Genomic DNA, 9,851 nt, shown 5'->3' with positions numbered 1-9,851 from the left:
AGGAGGTGCACAACAGGCCGCCATTTTTTCTCTTCCAACACCTAACATTATTGCTCCCATTCCTATCAAGTCCATTGCCATCCAAAAAAAAATAGTTGAGGAAAAATCACAGTTAAATATAGAATGATAATGAAAGAAAGATAATTAGAAAAATGGTATCTAGGAAATACCTCAGCACTTTCAAATGGATATACAGGTATAGATAATTTTAAATGAAGCAAATTTCACACCATCAACTACCATGTATATTCTGCCCTAAAATTCAATTGTGTCAATGAGAATGAGTATCAGGGTCAAGGCATCATCTTGGTTCCCCACTTCTCCTTCTCTTTCACCATTCTCTCATTTTACAGAAAAAAGGTTTTCATAACACTCATTATGTTAGGGTTGTCTAGTAGTGTAAATACCTATAGGTTTAACAATGTAAAAAGTTACAATATTGCTGTCAATGTTAAGAAAATTACTACTATAATGACTATATATCCACTTCTTTTTTGATTCAGGTGATTTTCAGTTGTTTGCTTTCAACAAAGATGCCCTAATCTAGTTACCAGAGAACTCAGAGTACAAAGACTTGAGACATTTTCTATAGCAAAACTCAATTATTATCTATTTATTTTCACGAAGAAGTTACTCAGCACTTACATCTTTAAAATGATAAAAAGAAATTGAATTGGTGTCATGTTTTGACTATGCCAGCAATAAGTAATATCCATATACAGGTATATAAACCAAATGAGGAAGCAAAAAACATTTAGGAATATACTTTTGATAACTTTTTACACTTTAGGTAAATTGAATTCTTCAAAATTTATAAAATACGATGCCAGTGCTTTGATTAATTAATTACTACTAATATTTATAATTGGTAATAAGACAAGAAAATTTAGCATTTAGAGATTTGTTATGAGAGAATATTTATAAAAATGATGTCAATTTAGGTAAACATTTTGTTACAGAAACATACACTAATGTGATTAGTGAAAGTTTTAAACATAAAATATCTCATATTATCCTAAGATTTTGTGGAGGGAGTGCAATGTTAATATGATTTCAAGGAGAAAACAACACAAAGTTTCTGATTGTGAAATAAGAGCTTTATTGATACATTGTTTTTCACAATGGTGTGGTTGTACAGATCTTTATGGTATTTGGGTGATATGAGATATTTTCAGACAGATATAACAATTTTATTTTAAAATGTCAGTGTATGTAATATGCCATAACTTATCTTTCACAACTCCTTAAACTTAGATTAAAAGAAACCAAACATAATACATTATTGCCGTACAATGACTAAGAAGTTTTTTTTTTCAAAATCCCTATAGAAGGGACATTAACAAAATGTGTGTTTTCACCTATTTTGCTTGTATATCTTTTATTTTGCACAATATAATTTATTGTTTACTATTCAATTTCAGTATATGTACAGCTCAGTGAAGAAACATTGACATTTCTTTATTGCTAGCTTTTATATATGGGTCAATATTGCAGATAAAACTTAACAACATACAAATTATAAAAAGTTGAAATACAGTGGACATACTGAAACTTACTGTAATACTAGAAGCTCAGTGCATGAAAATTCATGCACTGGAGTGGGGGGGTCCCTCAGCCCGGCCTGCCCCCTCTCATAGTCTGGGAGCCCTCAGGTGTGGGAGGTGACCCGGTGATCAGGGGAAGGCAACACCCCATCACACCTCTGCTGCTGCCACTGCCGGCAGTGCATGCTTCGGCTAGCCCTGGTTACCTGAGCCTCGGGCAGCACTGGGCGGCTGGGAAGCCGCCATCCAAGGCTTGCCTGCACCTTGGGCCGGCCCTGGGCGGCTGGGGGACTGAGGGGACTGGGCGCTGCCATCTTGTCACTGTGGGTGCCGCCATCTTTGAGGGCATGACAGTCAATTAGTATATTCCCTCCTTATTGGCTGTGGGTGCCGCCATCTTTAAGGATGTTGCAGTCAATTAGTATATGGGTGCTGCCATCTTTGAGGGTGGGGCAGTCAATTAGCATATTCCCTCCTTATTGGGTGTGGGCACTGCCATCTTTGAGGGCGGGGCAGTCAATTAGCATATTTCCTCATTATTGGGTGTGGGCACTGCCATCTTTGAGGGCGGGGCAGTCAATTAGCATATTCCCTCCTAATTGGCTGTGGGCACCACCATCTTTGTGATGGTGTGAGGGTCAATTAGCATATTCCCTCTTTATTAGATAGGATTTTCAAATGTAGATATTGTTTATTTAGAGAACAAGAACAAAGAAATAGAACTATAATTGTTTACAATTTAAATATCCCCATGCATAAATAACTTGCTATGTTTCTTGTATGAATTTCTGTGAATCTATGTGTGTATATGTGTGTGTGTATATTTACCTGCCTATAATGTTGTTTATTTTATCTATCCAATATAAAATAATACAACTTGGAGATCTATTTATAAATTTTCACTAATTATAAATTTTCTTGAAGTATTCATATGCTTTTTAAGATTTGTGCTTGAAACTGAATACAGTACACATCTTTATGTTAAACTCAGCAATATAATTTACTATTTTTCAACTTAGTTTTTAATAAACTATATGCTCATGTGAAAGAGATGGAGATATATCTCTCATTTCCATATTATCTTCACTGCAAGTTTCCCTCCTCTTTGAAACTAACTTTAATTTCAATATGTCTACAAAGAGGTAATGACATTTAACCTAGCTCACTATTAACATAAAACACTTCTTCAGAAACCACATCTGAATCATTTGGATATTTTCTTTGTTTTTAAACCAATTAAAATAAAATAAAATTCAAGTCAATCCTAAACATTTTAGCTTTAAAAGTTTATCTACATCTATTAACATGAGTTTCAGCTATTTTCTTAATAATTTTATTAAATGAAACTATAAATTATATGGCAAATAATTTATTTTTATTACAAATTCATGTACTGCTTCTGACTTCTTGTATCCTCAATTTATCTTAATGGAAACAGTCTGGTTTTCATAATTACACCACCTGTTTTGTCAGCATGGAACACCCTGCCGCCATGACTTTTGTCCAAAAGTTTTCTAGTCCATATGCCATCTCCTTTCATCAAGCTCTCATTGGTACTTTGCTTCCTCAAATAAGCACCCCATAGCTGAAAATAATACTTACTGTGAACTCTACATCTGAAAATAGTTTTCCTCTCAAAGCACTAATTTTACTTGTTATTCAGACTTACTTTCTGCACAGAATTATAATATTTAGACACATATTCCATATATTAATATATACATAAAATATGGAATACTTCATGCATTTGAATGTCATCCTTGCGCAGGGGCCATGCAATTCTCTGTATCATTCCAATTTTAGTATATATCCTGCCAAAGTGAGCACAGTCTATATATTTTTAAAATACTTTTTATTGATTTTAGAGAGAAGAAGGAAGAGGAACAGAGAAAGAAACATTAATGAGAGAGAAACATCATTGAATGGCTGCCTCCTGCACACTCCCTACTAGGGATAGAGCCCACAACCCAGACATGTGCCCTGACCTAGAATCGAATCAGTGGCCTCTTGGTTCATGGGTTGATACTCAACCATTGAGCCATACTGGCCAGCCAGTCTATAAGTTCTTGAATGCAGAAATAATGTTGAGCTCACCTATTATTCCTAACAGTCCCATAGTATACTGTCATGTACTCATATTAAAGAACTCTTTAATAGATCAGTAAAACTGAGCAGATGGATGATTTCAGTCCTGTTAAATCTCAATGTTCCCTAATATTTTCCACTTATAAATGCTAATTATAAGAATACATGCTTATTATCTTTTTTTATTTTAAAGAATTAACACTTTTATTTTTTGATTGAAATATATAATTTTCCTCTCAGATATTTGTAAGCAATTATTTAAGTGTTGGCTGGGATCCAGACAAATTTGTAAAGAAAGTAATGATTAAATTTCCTAGAGTGTCCGTAAAACTTTTTTTAGTTATTGCCCTCCTTTAGAAATCTAGCATAGTTCTCTTTCCAAATGACTTCATTAAAAAACAAAAGCACCTCTGTTTCATACAAAAATGAGGTATTTATGACTAAATAAAATATCAACTTTTCCTGTAAACCTACTAAAAAATTAAACACCAATTATGAAAGTTCAGGCAACAGAAACATAATAGCATAACTGCTATTATTACTAATAATACATTAGTAAGAATTTTCTATTTATAAGGCATTATGTTTAATGCTTTACACAAATTATCTCTTTTAATACTCATGGCAATCCCAAGTGTTATTACCATATCCATTTTCCATAGAAAGGCACAGATTCACAATACCAAAACCTCGCTCTTTTCCCTGATTTTCTTGAAGAGATAGTTTCCCTATATCCTACCCTTCTGACCTTCTGCTCTGCTTTTTTGCCTCTACACAGTGGAGAAATGGATTATCAAGTAGTAAAAGGTAGACCTTAGTTTGAATTTATAAAGTGGGTGATGCTAATCAATCAAAATTCCTAAATTTGGGAAATTTACACTCTGCCGTTTTATAATTTCCTCCCTCAGTGAGAAGCAAAAGTCCTGAGTGAGTCCTCCATGAACACTCAAAATTTCCCTTGAGTGGACTATGCCAAGATCTACACTGGTGTGGTCAGGAGTACCTTGAAGCTCATTAGTGGCACACATTTAATCCATATTCTCCAACCCAGCTTTTAGCAGTAATTAAGTTGATATATTGACCTACACCTGCCTGATTCCTCTCTCTCAATTGTTCTTTATAGATACTCATAAAACTACAAACATGAACATCAAGTAGCAGAAGCAATACTCAAACCCAAAGATTCTGGTCCCAAAGACCATGCTCTTCATGGCCTTGTGCTTATAATGATTTTATCTTCTAAGGTAAGTAGGAGTTAGCAGAAACCTAAAATGTTATCATTGCTCCTAAACTGTGAATGCATTGCCATATTTCTTTTAGACTATTTTCTTAGTTATGCTACTTCTTAAACCCTTCTGCTTTAAAATACATGGTCTATTTCAGGGGTGGGCAAACTTTTTGACTCGAGGGCCACAATGGGTTCTTAAACTGGACCGGAGGCCGGAACAAAAGCATGGATGGAGTGTTTGTGTGAACTAATATAAATTCAAAGTAAACATCATTACATAAAAAGGTACGGTCTTTTTTTTTTTAGTTTTATTCATTTCAAACGGGCTGGATCCAGCCCGCGGGCCGTAGTTTGCCCACGGCTGGTCTATTTTGTTTTGATTTTGAATGTAAAAAAAAAAAAATCCATCAAACAAAATGCAAAAGTATATAGGGGATCTTCTAAAGGTACAAAAATATGTTCAAAGGGTTTTTAAAATAGCCATCAAGCTTAATAATTGGGATAAGCCAAAATACTATGTAATATGTACCCTAAATATGTAAATGCATACCTGACCAAACTCGAGGTTTATTTCACACTCTCAAAGTATCCAATGGCTAGGTGGCTCTTCTCACTAAGAGTCAATGAACAAGGCTCTTTCCATTTTGTGTCTCCACCATTATCTGAGTCAGTGCTATTTAATAGCAAGTTCTGCAATGATGAGAATGTATCTACTAAACTTTTGAAATGTGGCTAATATGAATGGGGAACTTATATTTAATTTAGTCATTTTAGATTTAAATAGCCACATATGGCTAATGGCTACTGTATCAGACAGTACATCTATTAGGTCTCATTATTTTAAATATCCAGTCAATGGAAAGAGGAAAAAAGAAAAGAAAGAGGTACATTTCTTTTTTCAAAGGCTTGATGTAGAAGTGGCCATCATTTTTTCACTTGAATTCCATTGATGACAATTAGTCATATGGTCACACCTAGATGTTTGTATACAAATATAGACTTATTCATCCCTGGCTGAGAGTCTCAGGTTTGATTCCCAGTCAAGGGCATGTACTTCTGTTGCAGGTCTGCCCTGGTCAGGGCACATTCCGGAGGCAACCAATTGATGTGTTTCTCTCACATCAATGTTTCTCTCTCTCCTCCCCTTCCACTTCTCTAAACAATCAATGAAAAAAATCCTCAGATGAGGATTAAAACACACACACAACCAAGCAAATATAGACTTATTTAGGCCGCTGCTTCTCAATTAGGGCTGTAGACTATAAAAGGGGTAATTGATTTTATTGGCCAGTGGAAGTCTCTATTACACTTAACTAAAAGTAATCAATACATTGTTTTCTTTAAAATTTGTTAATGTTAAAATAAAGTGGAAAAATTAGAAGAGAATTAGAATAGTTACAAAGTCATAGTTGGTGATGGCTATGGGCTTCCTCTACCTTTTGTTCTAACTGAAAAGAGAACATACATGAGAAGAGAGACTTGGTATAAAGCTCTAAATGGAGAGGACATCTAGGGTTTTCTGGATCTCATTTATGAAACCCCTAAGGCAAATTAATCCAATTTCTGTAATAAACTGCAAACAGATGGTTGAAGACATTTGCTGCTACTGAATCCACTAAGTAGTTTTGAAGTTGCAGAACTGACAGAAGTTGTGCTTAAGCAGAAAGACCCAGTAGTATCAATATCCCAACACATAAATAATACAAAAGTAGATGTTTTCACCAAGAAGAAATAGCAGAGGCAAGAAAAGTCATGGAAGTTTAAAAGATAAGTTTAAAGAAGGGAGACTGCATATAAAGCTATCTGGCAATTCTTGGATTGTTTACTAAAGAGTAGAGTGGTATGAGGTAATTTTCTTCATTATAATTGTCTTCTATATAATTAAGGTATTAATATTTCCCATTAATCGGTATTGTTTTAGTTACACAGTACAGAAAATCAGCTAATGTTAACTTCCACAAAGAAGGTATTTTATTAGTTCCTGCAACTATTGTACAAAGCTAGCCTGAAGTATTCAACAAACTGATACTGTATTTTGTGGACACTTTCTCTTCCTCAGCATTCATATTAATGAGTGTGGTTGGCAAAGACTGGGTTATGTGGCTATCCCAGTGACCAAGAGGCATTTTACTATAATTCATAGCTCAATGAGAACCATTCCCTGGGGAAATATGAGAGTAAAAAAACAAACAAAAACATAAACAAAAAAAAACAAAATAAGACATAACTAAAAAGGATGTGAATTAAACTAAATAATTGCTACTGCTCTTTATAATGATAAAATTCTGAATCTTTGATATAATTTTACCAGTTAAATTTCCCCAGGCAAAAGTACTGGTCATATTCATAGGTATTCAATTTCTTTAATCCAGCTCTAAGTGTCATCTATTTGTTATTTCAAGCAAAGGAATTGATTCATTATACTCTAATTTTAAGCTTTAAAAAAGTATTGTTATATATTTCTTGGCCTAAATATCCTAACCTTCAGATAATATTACTGTCCTAGTATGAATAATTTAATATCTATGCTTTATAAAAATATTAACATTCTAGTACACTTTTATAAAATGTATGGCATTATTTTACTTGACAAATAAGCAGATAAGAGGTGTAGTTATAAGTGGTATAGGCAGTATGATATATTCATTAGGATAAAATTTTTCATAATTTAGTAGCCTTGAGGTTGTAATATAAGGACCCTGTCTATAATGCTAGAAGTTCAACCACTGGAAATTCATTTTTAAAGGTAGGATATTGCCCCTATTATTAATTCATTCATTTAATAAATATGTATTGACCATCTGACAATGTCTTAGTTGCTCAAGTACAGCATTGAACAAGCCTGAGTGAAATCTGTGCTCCTGTGGAGCTTACACGTTAGTGTGTGTATGTGGGGTTGTAATAATACACTGCTAACATTCTAAGAATTGTGCATACAGTTCCCTACAGGAAAGAGACAAATAAATTGAATTCAACAGTCTGTGGTGCACCTGTGGCTAAAGTGGGGAGTGCATGTTCTTGCACTTTGAGTGAGACAGTACCTATGTTAACTCCAGATGGCTACTTGGGTTTCAGGCAATCCTTTCTTGATGTTGGCTTTGGCTATTTAGCCCTTGAAGATTCCTACAGCTACAGGCTTCATAAAGTCATTTTTACCCATTTTTATTTTTCTTTCTGGTTAATGTGCAACATATTAATAAGATATTTTATAAGGCATGCCATATCCTTAGACAAAAATATGTCGCTTCAGTTATTACCCTTAATTAAATACCAGTTTTATTTTCCAGGAATAATACTGCATCTTATCTATTTTAAACTCTTGCTTTCAGACTGAGATCAAAATTCATAGTGAGTAGTAGACAAGACCATGATGAAAAAAATGTTGTATAGAAAGAAGGAAGGCTGTTAATTCACTGTATGAAGATAGGCAAATAATCACTTCTTTAATGCCTATTCTATTCTATTCTATTCTATTCTATTCTATTCTAAATATTATCTAATCTAAGCTAAAATATCAGCTACTTTCCCTTGTATGGAAATGAGCCTCAGCTAGGTCTGCATCATCTGCATCATCAGGGCATGTGCAGCTGCCTTGACCTAAAAACAGCAATAAGTGGGGACTTCCTTACCAACATATTTCCTTTCCCCAAGTCATTGTTATCTGCTTTCTGGGTAGAGAAAAATAAGTTGTTGAGATCAACTCAGCTAAGACACGTTTTAGACATGTTTTCTAGCTTCCTGTAACCTTTCAAGTAGTATTATACTCTGCTTTCTCTCTCTCTCTCTCTCTCTCTCTCGCAAGGCTACCCCAAACTTTGTACTAATGGAGGAGCTTCAACAGCTGGAACTGGATTTAACTTTCAGAAAAGTTGTTCAAATATAGTATTAAGAAAGACTTAAAAATGAGCCTTTTCTACTGTTTTTATCATATGTAGTTCTGCAAATGAAACCATCTGTTTCACAACCACAGCCAAGGCCTCAACATGGTGTCTCTCACTAATTTTAGTTTAGGAGCTTCATCTAAAGCCTGGTGCATATAAATTCTTGCTACACGGAGGTTCTTAGACATCTCAGGCTAGCCCTGACATGTTGTGGAGTCACAAATGCAATATTGCTATACTCAGAAGTGCAAAGAAAACATGGCTTCCTTATTTAATCTTCTTCATGGTTTTATCCCACACACAAAGACACTTTCTTTCATAGCACAGGCAATTCTGATCCCATTCATCTTTCATTAGATATAAGGCTCAATCTTAATAGCATCTGGAGTCCCTGACACCCTAATTTTTGGTTGTGAGACTGGATGGCCTACCTTTTAGCTTTTGATATAGGGTTAATTCTTTCCCACCATTTCAGCCAGTCAAACAGCTAACTTCCCTGAATGACCTTTAGGGCATAAGAAAATTTCTTGGAAATTTCTTCATTCCTATCTCCTCCTACCCTTGCCACCCCTCCCCAGATCAAGTGTATCCTGGAGTATCTACTCTAACTACTCTAGGAGGGCAGCCATCTTGTGGTGGCCATCTTGTGGTAGCCATCTTGTGATGACATCACGCGAGGACGCCGCGACCCCCACCTAGGCTTTTATTATATAGGATTATTATTTGTTCATTGTTGCATTATTTTCCATATGAAAAACTATAATCTACTTATGTCCCACCAAAATTAGTCTTAGGTGTTCAATATAGTGATGAGACATTATATGCCTTATGAAGTGATCACCCCATAAGTATAGTACCCATCTGACACAATACATTGTGATTACAATATTATTGACTATATTTCTTGTGCTCTATTTAAATCCCTGTGACTATTTATTAAAATATTTTTTTATTGATTTCAGAGAGGAAGGGAGAGGGAGAGAGAGATAGAAACATCAATAATGAGAGAGAATCATTGATCGGCTGCCTCCTGCATGCCCCCTACTGGGGATCAAAGCCCTAACCAGGGCATGTGCCCCGACTGGGAATCTAACCATGAACTGATTCATAGGT

General features: G+C 34.8%; 1 non-coding gene across 1 annotated transcript; it reads right to left on the bottom strand.

Moving 5' to 3' along the window:
• Positions 1 to 3,267: 3,267 nt before the first annotated feature.
• LOC111825299 lies at positions 3,268 to 3,371 on the bottom strand. Its single transcript, XR_002828471.1, has one exon. It is a non-coding gene; the product is annotated as a U6 spliceosomal RNA (small nuclear RNA).
• Positions 3,372 to 9,851: the final 6,480 nt, after the last annotated feature.

Source organism: Myotis lucifugus, unplaced genomic scaffold (genome assembly GCF_000147115.1).
Source record: "Myotis lucifugus unplaced genomic scaffold, Myoluc2.0 scaffold_20, whole genome shotgun sequence".
In the NCBI taxonomy this organism is placed as follows: Eukaryota; Metazoa; Chordata; class Mammalia; order Chiroptera; family Vespertilionidae; genus Myotis; species Myotis lucifugus.
This window is presented reverse-complemented; position numbering and strand designations above follow the sequence as displayed.